The sequence below is a fragment of the Bufo bufo genome, chromosome 3, assembly GCF_905171765.1.
Source record: "Bufo bufo chromosome 3, aBufBuf1.1, whole genome shotgun sequence".
NCBI lineage: Eukaryota > Metazoa > Chordata > Amphibia > Anura > Bufonidae > Bufo > Bufo bufo.
Genome location: NC_053391.1, coordinates 276,030,847 through 276,044,365, shown reverse-complemented (window position 1 = coordinate 276,044,365; position 13,519 = coordinate 276,030,847). Strand labels below are relative to the sequence as shown.

At 46.8% G+C, this 13,519-nt stretch overlaps 1 protein-coding gene across 1 annotated transcript in view; it reads left to right on the top strand.

The window, feature by feature from the left end:
- The window catches only part of CACNA1S (calcium voltage-gated channel subunit alpha1 S), a 1,092,054-nt gene that overhangs the window by 750,618 nt on the left and 327,917 nt on the right, over positions 1–13,519 (top strand).

Here is a 13,519-nt window from a genome sequence, read left to right as displayed (position 1 = left end):
TACATTTGAAAAAATGCTCTGCTGAACAAGAAGAAGAGTTAAAAGTGTACTTTACGTTAAGCCTTAGGCTACTTTAATACTTGTGTTTACATGTGGGGACAAAATGGAACTGAACAGAATGGAATGCTCCAAAATGCATTCTGTTCTGTTTGGTTGTGTTCCCATACCGCAAGCTGCGGTTTTCTTTCCTTCATGGGATGCGGAGCAAGATGGATTCGTCATGACCCACAATGCAAGTCAATGGGGATGGATCCGTTTTCTCTGACATAATAGAAAACTGATCTGTTCCCCATTGACTTTCAATGGTGTTCATGACGGATCCGTCTTGGCTATGTTAAAGATAATACAACCGGATCCGTTCATTGCAGATGGTTGTATTATCAGTAACGGAAGTGTTTTTCCTGATTCCTGCTGGATCAGGCAAAAACTCAAGTGTGAAAGTAGCTATAGCCATGTAGCCCTATATGTCCCTTAGTGCCATGGACGATAGTTATTCCTCTTTTATGCCCTTTTCACAGTCCAATGTCACCTTAGTGCCCTTTCACAGTAGTCATGCCCTCTTAGTGCCCCCAGACAGTAGTCTGGCCCGTTTTGTGCCCCAAACAGTAGAATAATCCTTGAATTCCCCTTCAAAGAAGAATGTCCCCTTAGTGTCCGTACACATTAGTTATGCCCGCTTATTGCTCCCACACAGTAGTCATGCCCCCTTAGTGGTCCATATAGTAGTCATGACCCTTTTTGTTCAGCTGCCGTGTCTGTCACCCAATTCAGTCCGTGTCTTGCATACCAGTAGATACACAGTGATCGCTGCAGGTCCCATATCAACTGCTTTGGCGGAAGGTCCACCACCATATAGATAGATAATTTCACCAGCCAAACAGTGGTGTGCTTCATATTAACATAGCTTTATTCTTTCTAATGTGAAAACAATGATTGTCCAATGCCCATGACAGCACCTATGCGAGGACTGCCCATCCCAGAAAAGGAAACCTGAGGATATAAATATATTGACACCCCCCCTGGACACCTAAGTTTAGATTTCCTATCTTCCAAAAGGAATGTCCTGAGGTGCACTGTTTTAGGTTCTTTGATCAGACGCAGGGTTTGGAAGCAAAGAGGGTTTACTTACCCCAAACGTAGAGGACGAATAAAGTATGTCTCCCCTGAAGAGCAGCCTAACACTGCAAGTCTGGATGCCTCTTTCATGCTCCAGCATCATACTTTGTGGCTTTGACTTTGGAATCTGTTCAAGGTGTGTAGGACATTTCTGGTCTGGGGTGTGGAGCTCCCTGATGTTCTTTATTAGGTGTGTGGTTTCTGAAGACTGTCTGCACTTGGAAATGCTGGAGTTCCATGTTTGCGTCATAATTTTTTATGGAGGCACTTCAGGGGCAGTTTTCTTTCCAGATCTGATGAGAAACCCAAGGACGAATAATGACTAACATTTCTGTGGAAGGGAGTTTGGCCTGCATTTCTCAGGCTTGGGAAAAGCTGTCTTCAAATTTGTGGGTTTTGGATACTATTCAAAAAGATTTCTGGTTAGAGTTTGTCCCTTTCCCTCAGGGCAGTTTCATTCTGACGCATCTAGGAAAAGGGGCTATTTTGGAATAAGTTGCATGGTCTGATATTCAATAATGTGAAGCCTGTCCGAGCCACATGGAAGAAATATTAAAGGCTATTACTCTTTCTTGTTTCTAGAAAGAAAAAGAAAACAGAGATCTTTTCAGGTTACCATTAGAGTTGAGCGAACACCTGGATGTTCGGGTTCGAGAAGTTCGGCCGAACTTCCCGGAAATGTTCGGGATCCGAACCCGACCCGAACTCCGTCCCGAACCCCATTGAAGTCAATGGGGACCCGAACTTTTCGGCACTAAAAAGGCTGTAAAACAGCCCAGGAAAGGGCTAGAGGGCTGCAAAAGGCAGCAAAATGTAGTTAAATCCCCTGCAAACAAATGTGGATAGGGAAATAAATAAAAAAAAATAAAAAATAATTAACCAATATCAATTGGAGAGAGGTCCCATAGCAGAGAATCAGGCTTCATGTCAGCAGAGAATCAGTCTTCATGTCATAGCAGAGAATCACGCTTCACGTCACCCACCACTGGAACAGTCCATTGTCATATATTTAGGCCCCGACACCCAGACAGAGGAGAGAGGTCCCATAGCAGAGAATCTGGCTTCATGTCAGCAGAGAATCAGTCTTCATGTCATAGCAGAGAATCAGGCTTCACGTCACCCACCACTGGAACAGGCCACTGTCAGATATTTTTAGGCCCCGGCACCCAGACAGAGGAGAGGTTCATTCAACTTTGGGTTGCCCCGCAATATAATGGTAAAATGAAAATAAAAATAGGATTGAATGAGGAAGTGCCCTGGAGTACAATAATATATGGTTAAGCGTAGGTAGTTAATGTCTAATCTGCACAAGGGATGGACAGGTCCTGTGGGATCCATGCCTGGTTCATTTTTATGAATGTCAGCTTGTCCACATTGGCTGTAGACAGGCGGCTGCGTTTGTCTGTAATGACGCCCCCTGCCGTGCTGAATACACGTTCAGACAAAACGCTGGCCGCCGGGCAGGCCAGCACCTCCAAGGCATAAAAGGCTAGCTCTGGCCACGTGGACAATTTGGAGACCCAGAAGTTGAATGGGGCCGAACCATCAGTCAGTACGTGGAGGGGTGTGCACAGGTACTGTTCCACCATGTTAGTGAAATGTTGCCTCCTGCTAACACGTTCCGTATCAGGTGGTGGTGCAGTTAGCTGTGGCGTGGTGACCAAACTTTTCCACATCTCTGCCATGCTAACCCTGCCCTCAGAGGAGCTGGCCGTGACACAGCTGCGTTGGCGACCTCTTGCTCCTCCTCTGCCTTCGCCTTGGGCTTCCACTTGTTCCTCTGTGACATTTGGGAATGCTCTCAGTAGCGCGTCTACCAACGTGCGCTTGTACTCGTGCATCTTCCTATCACGCTCCAGTGCAGGAAGTAAGGTGGGCACATTTGTACCGTGGATCCAGCAGGGTGGCAACCCAGTAGTCCGCACACGTTAAAATGTGGGCAACTCTGCTGTCGTTGCGCAGTCACTGCAGCATGTAGTCGCTCATGTGTGCCAGGCTGCCCAGAAGTAATGACAAGCTGTCCTCTGTGTGAGGCGTATCGTCATCGTCCTGCGTTTCCCCCCAGCCACGCACCAGTGATGGGCCCGAGCTGCGTTGGGTGCCACCCCGCTGTGAACATGCTTCATCCTCATCCTCCTCCACCTCCTCCTCATCCTCGTCCTTCTCGTCCTCCAGTAGTGGGCCCTGTCTGGCCACATTTGTACCTGGCCTCTGCTGTTGCAAAAAACCTCCCTCTGAGTCACTTCGAAGAGACTGGCCTGAAAGTGCTAAAAATGACCCCTCTTCCTCCTCCTCCTCCTCCTGGGCCACCTCCTCTTCCATCATCGCCCTAAGTGTTTTCTCAAGGAGACATAGAAGTGGTATTGTAACGCTGATAACGGCGTCATCGCCACTGGCCATGTTGGTGGAGTACTCGAAACAGCGCAACAGGGCACACAGGTCTCGCATGGAGGCCCAGTCATTGGTGGTGAAGTGGTGCTGTTCCGCAGTGCGACTGACGCGTGGGTGCAGCAGCTGAAACTCCACTATGGCCTGCTGCTGCTCGCACAGTCTGTCCAGCATGTGCAAGGTGGAGTTCCATCTGGTGGGCACGTCGCATATGAGGCGGTGAGCGGGAAGGCAAAAGTGACGCTGTAGCGCAGACAGGCGAGCAGCGGCAGGATGTGAACGCCGGAAGCGCGAACAGACGGCCTGCACTTTATGCAGCAGCTCTGACATGTCGGGGTAGTTGCGAATGAACTTCTGCACCACCAAATTCAGCACATGCGCCAAGCAAGGGATGTGCGTCAAACCGGCTAGTCCCAGAGCTGCAACGAGATTTCGCCCATTATCGCACACCACCAGGCCGGGCTTGAGGCTCACCGGCAGCAACCACTCGTCGGTCTGTTGTTCTATACCCCGCCACAACTCCTGTGCGGTGTGGGCCCTGTTTCAGAATGGCCTGCTGACGTTTACCCCGGGCTGTGCTGAAGTTGGTGGTGAAGGTGTGTGGCTGACTGGATGAGCAGGTGGAAGAAGAGGAGGAGGAAGCTGAGTAGGAGGAGGAGGAGACAGGAGGCAAAGAATGTTGCCCTGCGATCCTTGTCGGCGGAAGGACGTGCGCCAAACAGCTCTCTGCCTGGGGCCCAGCCGCCACTACATTTACCCAGTGTGCAGTTAGAGAGATATAGCGTCCCTGGCCGTGCTTACTGGTCCACGTATCTGTGGTTAGGTGGACCTTGCCACAGATGGCGTTGCGCAGTGCACACTTGATTTTATCGGATACTTGGTTGTGCAGGGAAGGCACGGCTCTCTTGGAGAAGTAGCGCCGGCTGGGAACAACATACTGTGGGACAGCAAGCGACATGAGCTGTTTGAAGCTGTCTGTGTCCACCAGCCTAAATGACAGCATTTCATAGGTCAGTAGTTTAGAAATGCTGGCATTCAGGGCCAGGGATCGAGGGTGGCTAGGTGGGAATTTACGCTTTCTCTCAAATGTTTGTGAGATGGAGAGCTGAACGCTGCCGTGTGACATGGTTGAGATGCTTGGTGACGCAGGTGGTGGTGTTGGTGGTACATCCCATGTTTGCTGGGCGGCAGGTGCCAACGTTCCTCCAGAGGCGGAGGAAGAGGCCGAGGCGGCGGCAGCAGCAGAAGAGGTAGCAGGGGGAGCCTGAGTGACTTCCTTGTTTTTAAGGTGTTTACTCCACTGCAGTTCATGCTTTGCATGCAGGTGCCTGGTCATGCAGGTTGTGCTAAGGTTCAGAACGTTAATGCCTCGCTTCAGGCTCTGATGGCACAGCGTGCAAACCACTCGGGTCTTGTCGTCAGCACATTGTTTGAAGAAGTGCCATGCCAGGGAACTCCTTGAAGCTGCCTTTGGGGTGCTCGGTCCCAGATGGCAGCGGTCAGTAGCAGGTGGAGTCTCTTGGCGGCAGGTGTTCTGCTTTTGCCCACTGCTCCCTCTTTGTCTTTTGCTACGCTGTTGGCTCGGTCTCACCACTGCCTCTTCCTCTGAACTGTGAAAGTCAGTGGCACGACCTTCATTCCATGTGGGGTCTAGGACCTCATCGTCCCCTGCATCGTCTTCCACCCAGTCTTGATCCCTGACTTCCTGTTCAGTCTGCACACTGCAGAAAGACGCAGCAGTTGGCACCTGTGTTTCGTCATCATCAGAGACGTGCTGAGGTGGTATTCCCATGTCCTCATCATCAGGAAACATAAGTGGTTGTGCGTCAGTGCATTCTATCTCTTCCACCCCTGGGGAAGGGCTAGGTGGATGCCCTTGGGAAACCCTGCCAGCAGAATCTTCAAACAGCATAAGAGACTGCTGCATAACTTGAGGCTCAGACAGTTTCCCTGATATGCATGGGGGTGATGTGACAGACTGATGGCTTGGTTTTCATGCGCCATCTGTGCGCTTTCTGCAGAAGACTGTATGGGAGATAATGTGAACGTGCTGGATCCACTGTCGGCCACCCAATTGACTAATGCCTGTACCTGCTCAGGCCTTACCATCCTTAGAACGGCATTGGGCCCCACCAAATATCGCTGTAAATTCTGCTGGCTACTGGGACCCGAGGTAGTTTGTTCACTAGGACGTGTGGCTGTGGCAGAACGGCCACATCCTCTCCCAGCACCAGAGGGTCCACTAACACCACCACGACCATGTCCGCGTCCGCTACTAGATGTTTTCCTCATTGTTACCGTTCACCACAATAAGAAAAATATTATTTGGCCCAATGTATTGAATTCAAATTCAGGCCTTTTTTTTACAGACACCTAACACTATCTGGCTATCTATTTAGGTACCGTATTACACTAATAAAGGCACAGCAGTAATGACAGATTTAGCTGAATATAAATTTGAGGCCTATTTTTTAGGCGCTGGGTGACAGGTATACGTTTACACACAAAATTAGACTTGGAATTGCACTGTAGCGTGTGTGTGAAATTATTGAGAATAACCCTATCTGCACCTTGAATCTTATATACCCTTTTAGGGATAGATTTAAAGTAGGCCTGATACAGCAGAAACCACTAATTTAGAGAATTGCAAAATTGGGAATTGTATTTAAACCCAGAACAAAAACTGTGCTTTGACGGACACTAAATAACTTGACCAGCTAAAGCAATAATGACAGATTTGGATGAATATAAATTTGAGGCCTATTTTTTAGGCGCTGGGTGACAGGTATACGTTTACACACAGAATTAGACTTGGAATTGCACTGTAGCGTGTGTGTGAAGTTATTGAGAATAACCCTATCTGCACCTTGAATCTTATATACCCTTTTAGGGATAGATTTAAATAACCACACTATTGATGGTTAAATGGACTTGGTGGCAGCTTGCCCCTGATGTAGGATATAGCCAAAAAATAACCACACTATTGATGGTTAAATGGACTTGGTGGCAGCTTGCCCTTGATGTAGGATATAGCCAAAAAATAACCACACTATTGATGGTTAAATGGACTTGGTGACAGCTTGCCCCTGATGTAGGATATAGCAAAAAATAACCACACTATTGATGGTTAAATGGACTTGGTGAGAGCTTGCCCCTGATGTAGGATATAGCCAAAAAATAACCACACTATTGATGGTTAAATGGACTTGGTGACAGCTTGCCCCTGATGTAGGATATAGCAAAAAATAACCACACTATTGATGGTTAAATGGACTTGGTGGCAGCTTGTGCTGGCGCACCACAAGCCCCAAAATGGCTGCCGATCACCCCAGAAAAAAGTGACTGAAAAACACTCTGGGCAGCCTAAAAACAGTGAGCAATTGAATAGCAGCAGTTCAATGATCCACAGCTGTAGATCGATCACTGAATGAAGTCTTTTGGAGGAGTTAATCACTGCCTAATCTCGCCCTAACGTCGCAGCTGCAGCCTCTCCCTACACTTGTAACAGCAGAGTGACGTGCAGCGCTACGTGACCCAAGCTTATATAGAGGCTGGGTCACATGCTGCACTGGCCAATCACAGCCATGCCAATAGTAGGCATGGCTGTGATGGCCTCTTGGGGCAAGTAGTATGACGCTTGTTGATTGGCTGCTTTGCAGCCTTTCAAAAAGCGCCAAGAAAGCGCCGAACACCTAACCCGAACCCGGACTTTCACGAAAATGTTCGGGTTCGGGTCCGTGTCACGGACACCCCAAAATTCGGTACGAACCCGAACTATACAGTTCGGGTTCGCTCATCCCTAGTTACCATCAATCTAAAGCATTTAATTAAATCACTAGTCTACAAATAAATTTCAGAATGGAGAAAATCTTTTCCACCCTCAGCTTCAAATTTACAGGCAATATTTCTTCTGAGCCTAATGACCTCCAGCATTCCAGCTGTTAGATCGGCCGAGTATTAAACAAGACTACTGCAGAAGGTGATATTATCAATAAAGCATGGTTTGTTATCTTCCTTAGATCGGTAGTAATTTATGTTCCATAGCAAAACTTTATCTCATGAGGTGGACCAGAGAGGTAAATATAGCCCTATTAAAGATCCTTTCATTCTCATGACAGAAGCCTGGCCCTGTGGTTGGGGGGCTTTCTTGAGGTCTCACCTTTGGCAGAGCATTTACTGTCAAACCTATCAAGATTTATTCTGACAAAATCATAGCAGTCTTATATCAGTCTTCAGGGAGGAATAAATCTTACTGACTTATTGAGCAGAAATAAACATGGCCAGTTTGTCTGCAGTACACTTGAAAAGTCAGGACAACTCTGGAGCATTTTTTTTAAGCAGAACAAAAGTGGCATGGTCTCTAGTCCAAGTTCTGTTCAAGTCTCTTGTAGACAGATTGGGCAAGCCCTCCGTAAATCTGTTCACGGCATAAAAAAAACAGGAAACTGGACAATTTTTTTTTGTTTGAACCTTCTGGATCTCCCAACAGCTATAGATGCCTTGGCTCAAACCTGGAGGCATACATTTGACTATGTATGTAATTCCCTCCTCTGATCCCCATAGTGCTCAGGAAGCATTGAAAAATGACATGAAAGAAAAACATGAAAAATCATTGATAATTTTAATAGCTGCAGTTTGGCCAAAGACCTTAGTATTCCCGTGGTCAAGCCATGTCATTGGATCCTTCTTTGATACTTCCCTTCAAGGAGAATATTGTTTCTTAGGGTCTACTTAGTCATCCTCATCTGTTGCAGTGCCCCCTTGGTGCCTCGATTTTGAGACGGTTATCCTCTTTAGGTATTCAGCATTTGCACCATCCTTGGACTTTTTTTCTTCAGGTTTTTGTTGTCTCTTTAGTAGTTGACTTGTCAAATAGAGTAGTTACTACCCTCTTAGTAAATAAGAAGAAAATTATCTCTAGTATCTACCTAAAGAGTCACTAAGTTTTCATAAAACTTTTGATATGTCATAGAGACAGATCAAAAGTTTTAATTGGTGGAGGTCCAAGTGCTTAAATCCCCACCAACCGCTAGAATGAAGAAAGATAGGCATTCGCATGCTCTCACCCTTGCTGCAGGAGAGAAATAAGATGGACTCAATAGAAAGTCTATTGGCCAGTCCCCTGCTGTGAGGAAGGAGAGAGTGTGCTATGCGAGTACTTTTCTCTCTTCATTCTTGCAATTGGTAGGGGTCTTAGCAATTAGACCTCACCAATAAAATTCAGTGACCCTTCAAAGTGTGGAACTCCTTTGTTAAATTTGTGAGGTTTGACTCCTCCCCCTTAGTTTAAAAAACTGGTATTTCCCTCACCCTAGATTTCTTTCAGGTAGATTTAGACAAAAAGCACTCTGAAGGACCACGTTGCAACCCTTAGTTCTTGATGATATCCAGTTAGCCTTGCACTTTTAGATTAGAAGGTTCGTTCTTGCTGCTTCTTGATGATGTCTCGCCATCAGAATAATTGTCTTTCTTAAGATTTGAATTTGATCCTCTCAAGTTTGTCTGAACCCCTTTTGAGGCCCTGGAAGATCTCCCTACCTGTATTCTCCCTTTCAAGTTGATTTTTTTATTGGTTGTGACATCAAACGGATCTGAAAGATTCAGGCCTTTTCCACTTTGCCACCTTATACTTCTATATTGGACAATATAATAATCTTAAAACCTTTGCCCTCTTTTCTTGGAGGAGTCTCTTTATCATAAAGCATCACGACATATCCAGATGTGCTGACCAATCATAATAATTTGCTATTTTTATAGAAGTCAGGAATTAGTTGCCATCCTTCAAACCAAATCCAAAAACCCGAGCTAAATAAAATTGTCACTGTCTGTTACATTACCTGTCTAGATCTTATACTTGGAGAAAAGATGAGAATCTTTTGTTGCAGTTTCTGGATCGCGGAAAAGGCTATAAAGCCTCTATTGCTACCATTGCTAGATGGATCAAATAGTCCATACAGTTTGCATATTCTTCCCTTTCTTTAAATCCCCACTCCACAAGGGTAGAGGCAACTTCCTGGGCCAAGAGAGCGAATGCATCTCTTGCTCAGATTTGCAAAGCTGCTACATGGAGTTTATCCTTATGCTTTCTTTGAGCACTATAGTTTCCAGCTTCTTCATTCTGATGTAGCCTTCAGGAGAAACATAATACTGGCCATAGTCCCTCCTTCATTTTCTATTCCTAGTTTAGTCTTGAGCATTTGTGGCAAAAAAGGGAAAGGCACTCATAGGGTAGTAGTTTTTGGTCAGTTGATTAGAGAAAAAGTAGCAATTATGCTCACCTTTTGGTGTTGTGCAAGCATAGGCACAACACTAGTGTAGACGTGTATTTGAATGATAGTCGGTGCTGCCAGTATCGTTCACTCCTCACTTGTGGAGGTGCCAATCCAGAGTGATGAGACAGTAAAAGTTTTGTGGAGTGATAGGGGTCCACCATTTTTGATACTACTTAGAGAATAAACCACGACCTTGAGTGATTGGAGACGATTCTATTTTATTTACATATAGGTGACCTATATGTAAATAAAATAGAATCGTCTGCAATCACTCGAGGTTGTGGTTTTTGCGCCAAGAAGTATCAAAAACGGTGGACTCCTATCACTCTACACCCCTATTACTAGTTTAGTCTTGAATAGAGATGTCCCGAACTATTCGCCGGTGAATAGTTCTTGGCGAACATAGCTTGTTCGCGTTAACCGCGGCGGGCGAACATATGCGATGTTCGGTCCGCCCCCTATACGTCATCATTGAGCAAACTTTGACCCTGTACCTCGCAGTCAGCAGACACATTCCAGCCAATCAGCATACCCTCCATCCCAGACCCTCCCACCTCCTATCAAATAGCAAGGACAGCATCCATTTTAGGGACAGCATCCATTTTAGATTCATTCTGAAGCTGCAGTGTCACAAATTTGACTAAGTTGTAATCGCAATGCGATTAATACAGGTTATATTAATCGCTTAGCGAATTCAACTTAGAGCTGGGCTCCTAATGGTTGTATTGCTAGAATATAACGAAGATTGAGAATATAGTGCTATAATCGTTATATTCGGAATCTTCAATTCTAGCAATACAACCATTAGGAACTCAGATCTAAGTTGTAATCGCAATGCGATTAATACAGGTTATATTAATCACAATTGCGAATTCAACTTAGAGCTGGGTTCCTAATGGTTACAGTGGCGTTGCTATGGCTGGTGTCACCCCGTGAGGTAGAAAATGGTGTCACCCCTGCCCCCCCCCCCCCTTCCCCGAAGCCATAATAAAGAGATAAAGAGAGAAAAAAAGAAGTCACTAAGTCAGTTCCAATCAGATATCTGCATAGACCCAGAGTCTTGGTCTATGTGCAGATATCTGATTGGAGCTGACTTCTTATTTTCTCTTTTGCACATAAACGTTTAAACTATATTGCTTAGTAAAAATGACCAGTCCACACCATGTGGGTCTATATTTATGAGGGCCCCCCTGATCAAAGATTAGTAAATGTGGCCCCAGCCCACAGTTCAACCCAACCCCTTATGTCTCCTGGCCTGGGGCCATCTCTATAATAATCCACAGTAATTTATGAATGGGGTTAGGTTATTAACTTATTATTATTATTGGGGTATTATTAAAATAATTTGGTCTATAAAGTCAGAGCCGCTCTACCTACCTCCTCCTCCCGACACCAGTGACTCCTGCAGGGCAGCTGCCGCGGCGCCCCACCACTCGCCGCCCCCCTTTACCACGTGACGGCGTGACCAATACAACCATTATGAACTCAGATCTAAGTTGTAATCGCAATGCGATTAATACAGGTTATATTAATCGCATTGTGAATTCAACTTAGAGCTGGGTTCCTAATGGTTGTATTGCTAGAATATAACGAAGATTGAGAATATAGTGCTATATTCATTATATTCGTCAATTCTAGCAATACAACCATTAGGAACTCAGATCTAAGTAGGGATCGACCGATATTGATTTTTTAGGGCCGATACCGATACCGATAATTTGTCAACTCTCAGGCCGATAGCCGATAATTTATACCGATATTCTGGGTATTTTTATTTTTGAGGAAAAAAAAAATTTCCTACACAAATCTGCTGAAAATTTATGTTTATTGTTAACGTGTATTATTATTTTATTTTTTTTGTAAATCTTTTTCATTTATACTTAATATTTTTGTGTTTTTTTTTTTTTTTTTACTAACTTTTAGCCCCCTTAGGGACTAGAACCCTTGTCCTATTCACCCTGATAGATCTCTATCAGAGTGAATAGGATCTCGCACTCTCCCTGCTGCCCTGTGCTCTGTGCACACAGCAGCATGGAGCTGACTATGGCAGCCAGGGCTTCAATAGCGTCCTGGCTGCCATGGTAACCGATCGGAGCCCCAGGCTTACACTGCTGGGGCTCCGATCGGAGGAGCAGGGGAGAGGGGATCCTGTGGCCACTGCCACCAATGATTAGAACTGGGGGGGGGGCGCGCACTGCGCCACCAATGTTTTTACTATTGGGATGGGGGTGGGGGGCGCACTGCGCCACTCAAGACTCATACTAGGGGGCTTGAGTGGGGGGGCGCACTGCGCCCACCAATGTTTTTTACTATTGGGGTGGGGGGCGCCACTGCGCACACCAATGATTAAAGGGAATCTGTCACTAGCAATGTTTAAAAATTTTTTTTTCATGGATCCATGTTTAATAAAGTACCTTTTTTCCATCTGTGTTCTTCTTTTCCATGTTAGTCTTGTCCTTTCTTCTAAAAATCGATTCTTAGGATATGCAAATGACGCTGTAAGGAGCCCAGAGGGGCGTTTTTCTTTCTCCACGGTGCCCAGGAACGCCCCTCTGAAGTGCCGTGCCCGCCTAAATATGAAAACTACTAACGCCTCCATGTTTAGCTGAATCGCCTCCCAGAGGCGCGGCTAAGTCCTCAACACCCCCCCTCCTCCTCCTCAGCGCCGCGCTCTGCGAACACCCGATCCTCCTCTCGTCGGCGTCCCAAATCCCGCGCAGGCGCAGTGCCGGCGATTGCCTGCGCTCTGATAATACGGCTGAGGGCAACAGCTTCAACATCGTCACTGGGCATGCGCCGAGCCCAGTGACGATGTTGAAGCTGTTGCCCTCAGCCGTATTATCAGAGCGCAGGCAATCGCCGGCACTGCGCCTGCGCGGGATTTGGGACGCCGACGAGAGGAGGATCGGGTGTTCGCAGAGCGCGGCGCTGAGGAGGAGGAGGGGGGGGGTTGAGGACTTAGCCGCGCCTCTGGGAGGCGATTCAGCTAAACATGGAGGCGTTAGTAGTTTTCATATTTAGGCGGGCACGGCACTTCAGAGGGGCGTTCCTGGGCACCGTGGAGAAAGAAAAACGCCCCTCTGGGCTCCTTACAGCGTCATTTGCATATCCTAAGAATCGATTTTTAGAAGAAAGGACAAGACTGACATGGAAAAGAAGAACACAGATGGAAAAAAGGTACTTTATTAAACATGGATCCATGAAAAAAATTTTTTTAAACATTGCTAGTGACAGATTCCCTTTAATGCTGGGGGGCTTGGGGGGGGGGCGCACTGCGCCACCAATGATTAATACTAGGGGGCTTGAGGGGGGGGGGCGCACTGCGCCACCAATGAAGATACCTCTCTTTCACATACAGGAGGCGGGAGCTGGCTGCAGAATCACATAGCCGGCTCCCGACCTCTATGAGCGGTAGCTGCGATCCGCGGGCACCTAAGAGGTTAACTACCGCAAGACCCGCAGCTGCCGTTCATAGAGGTCGGGAGCCGGCTATGTGATTCTGCAGCCAGCTCACGCCTCCTGTATTTGAATTATGAAAGACTCATCTTCATTGGTGGCGCAGCGGCCACAGCCCCCTCCCCTCCTCTTGTCTTCCGTCCTGTCATTGGAGGCAGCCCAGGCGGCAGCTGCAACACAGGGGGAGGAGACACTGCTTCCTTCTCTCCCTGTGCTGCGGAGGGGGTACACAGAGAGCGCTGAGCAGCAGCGCGTTCTGTGTTCCCATACGTTATCGGTATAACGGC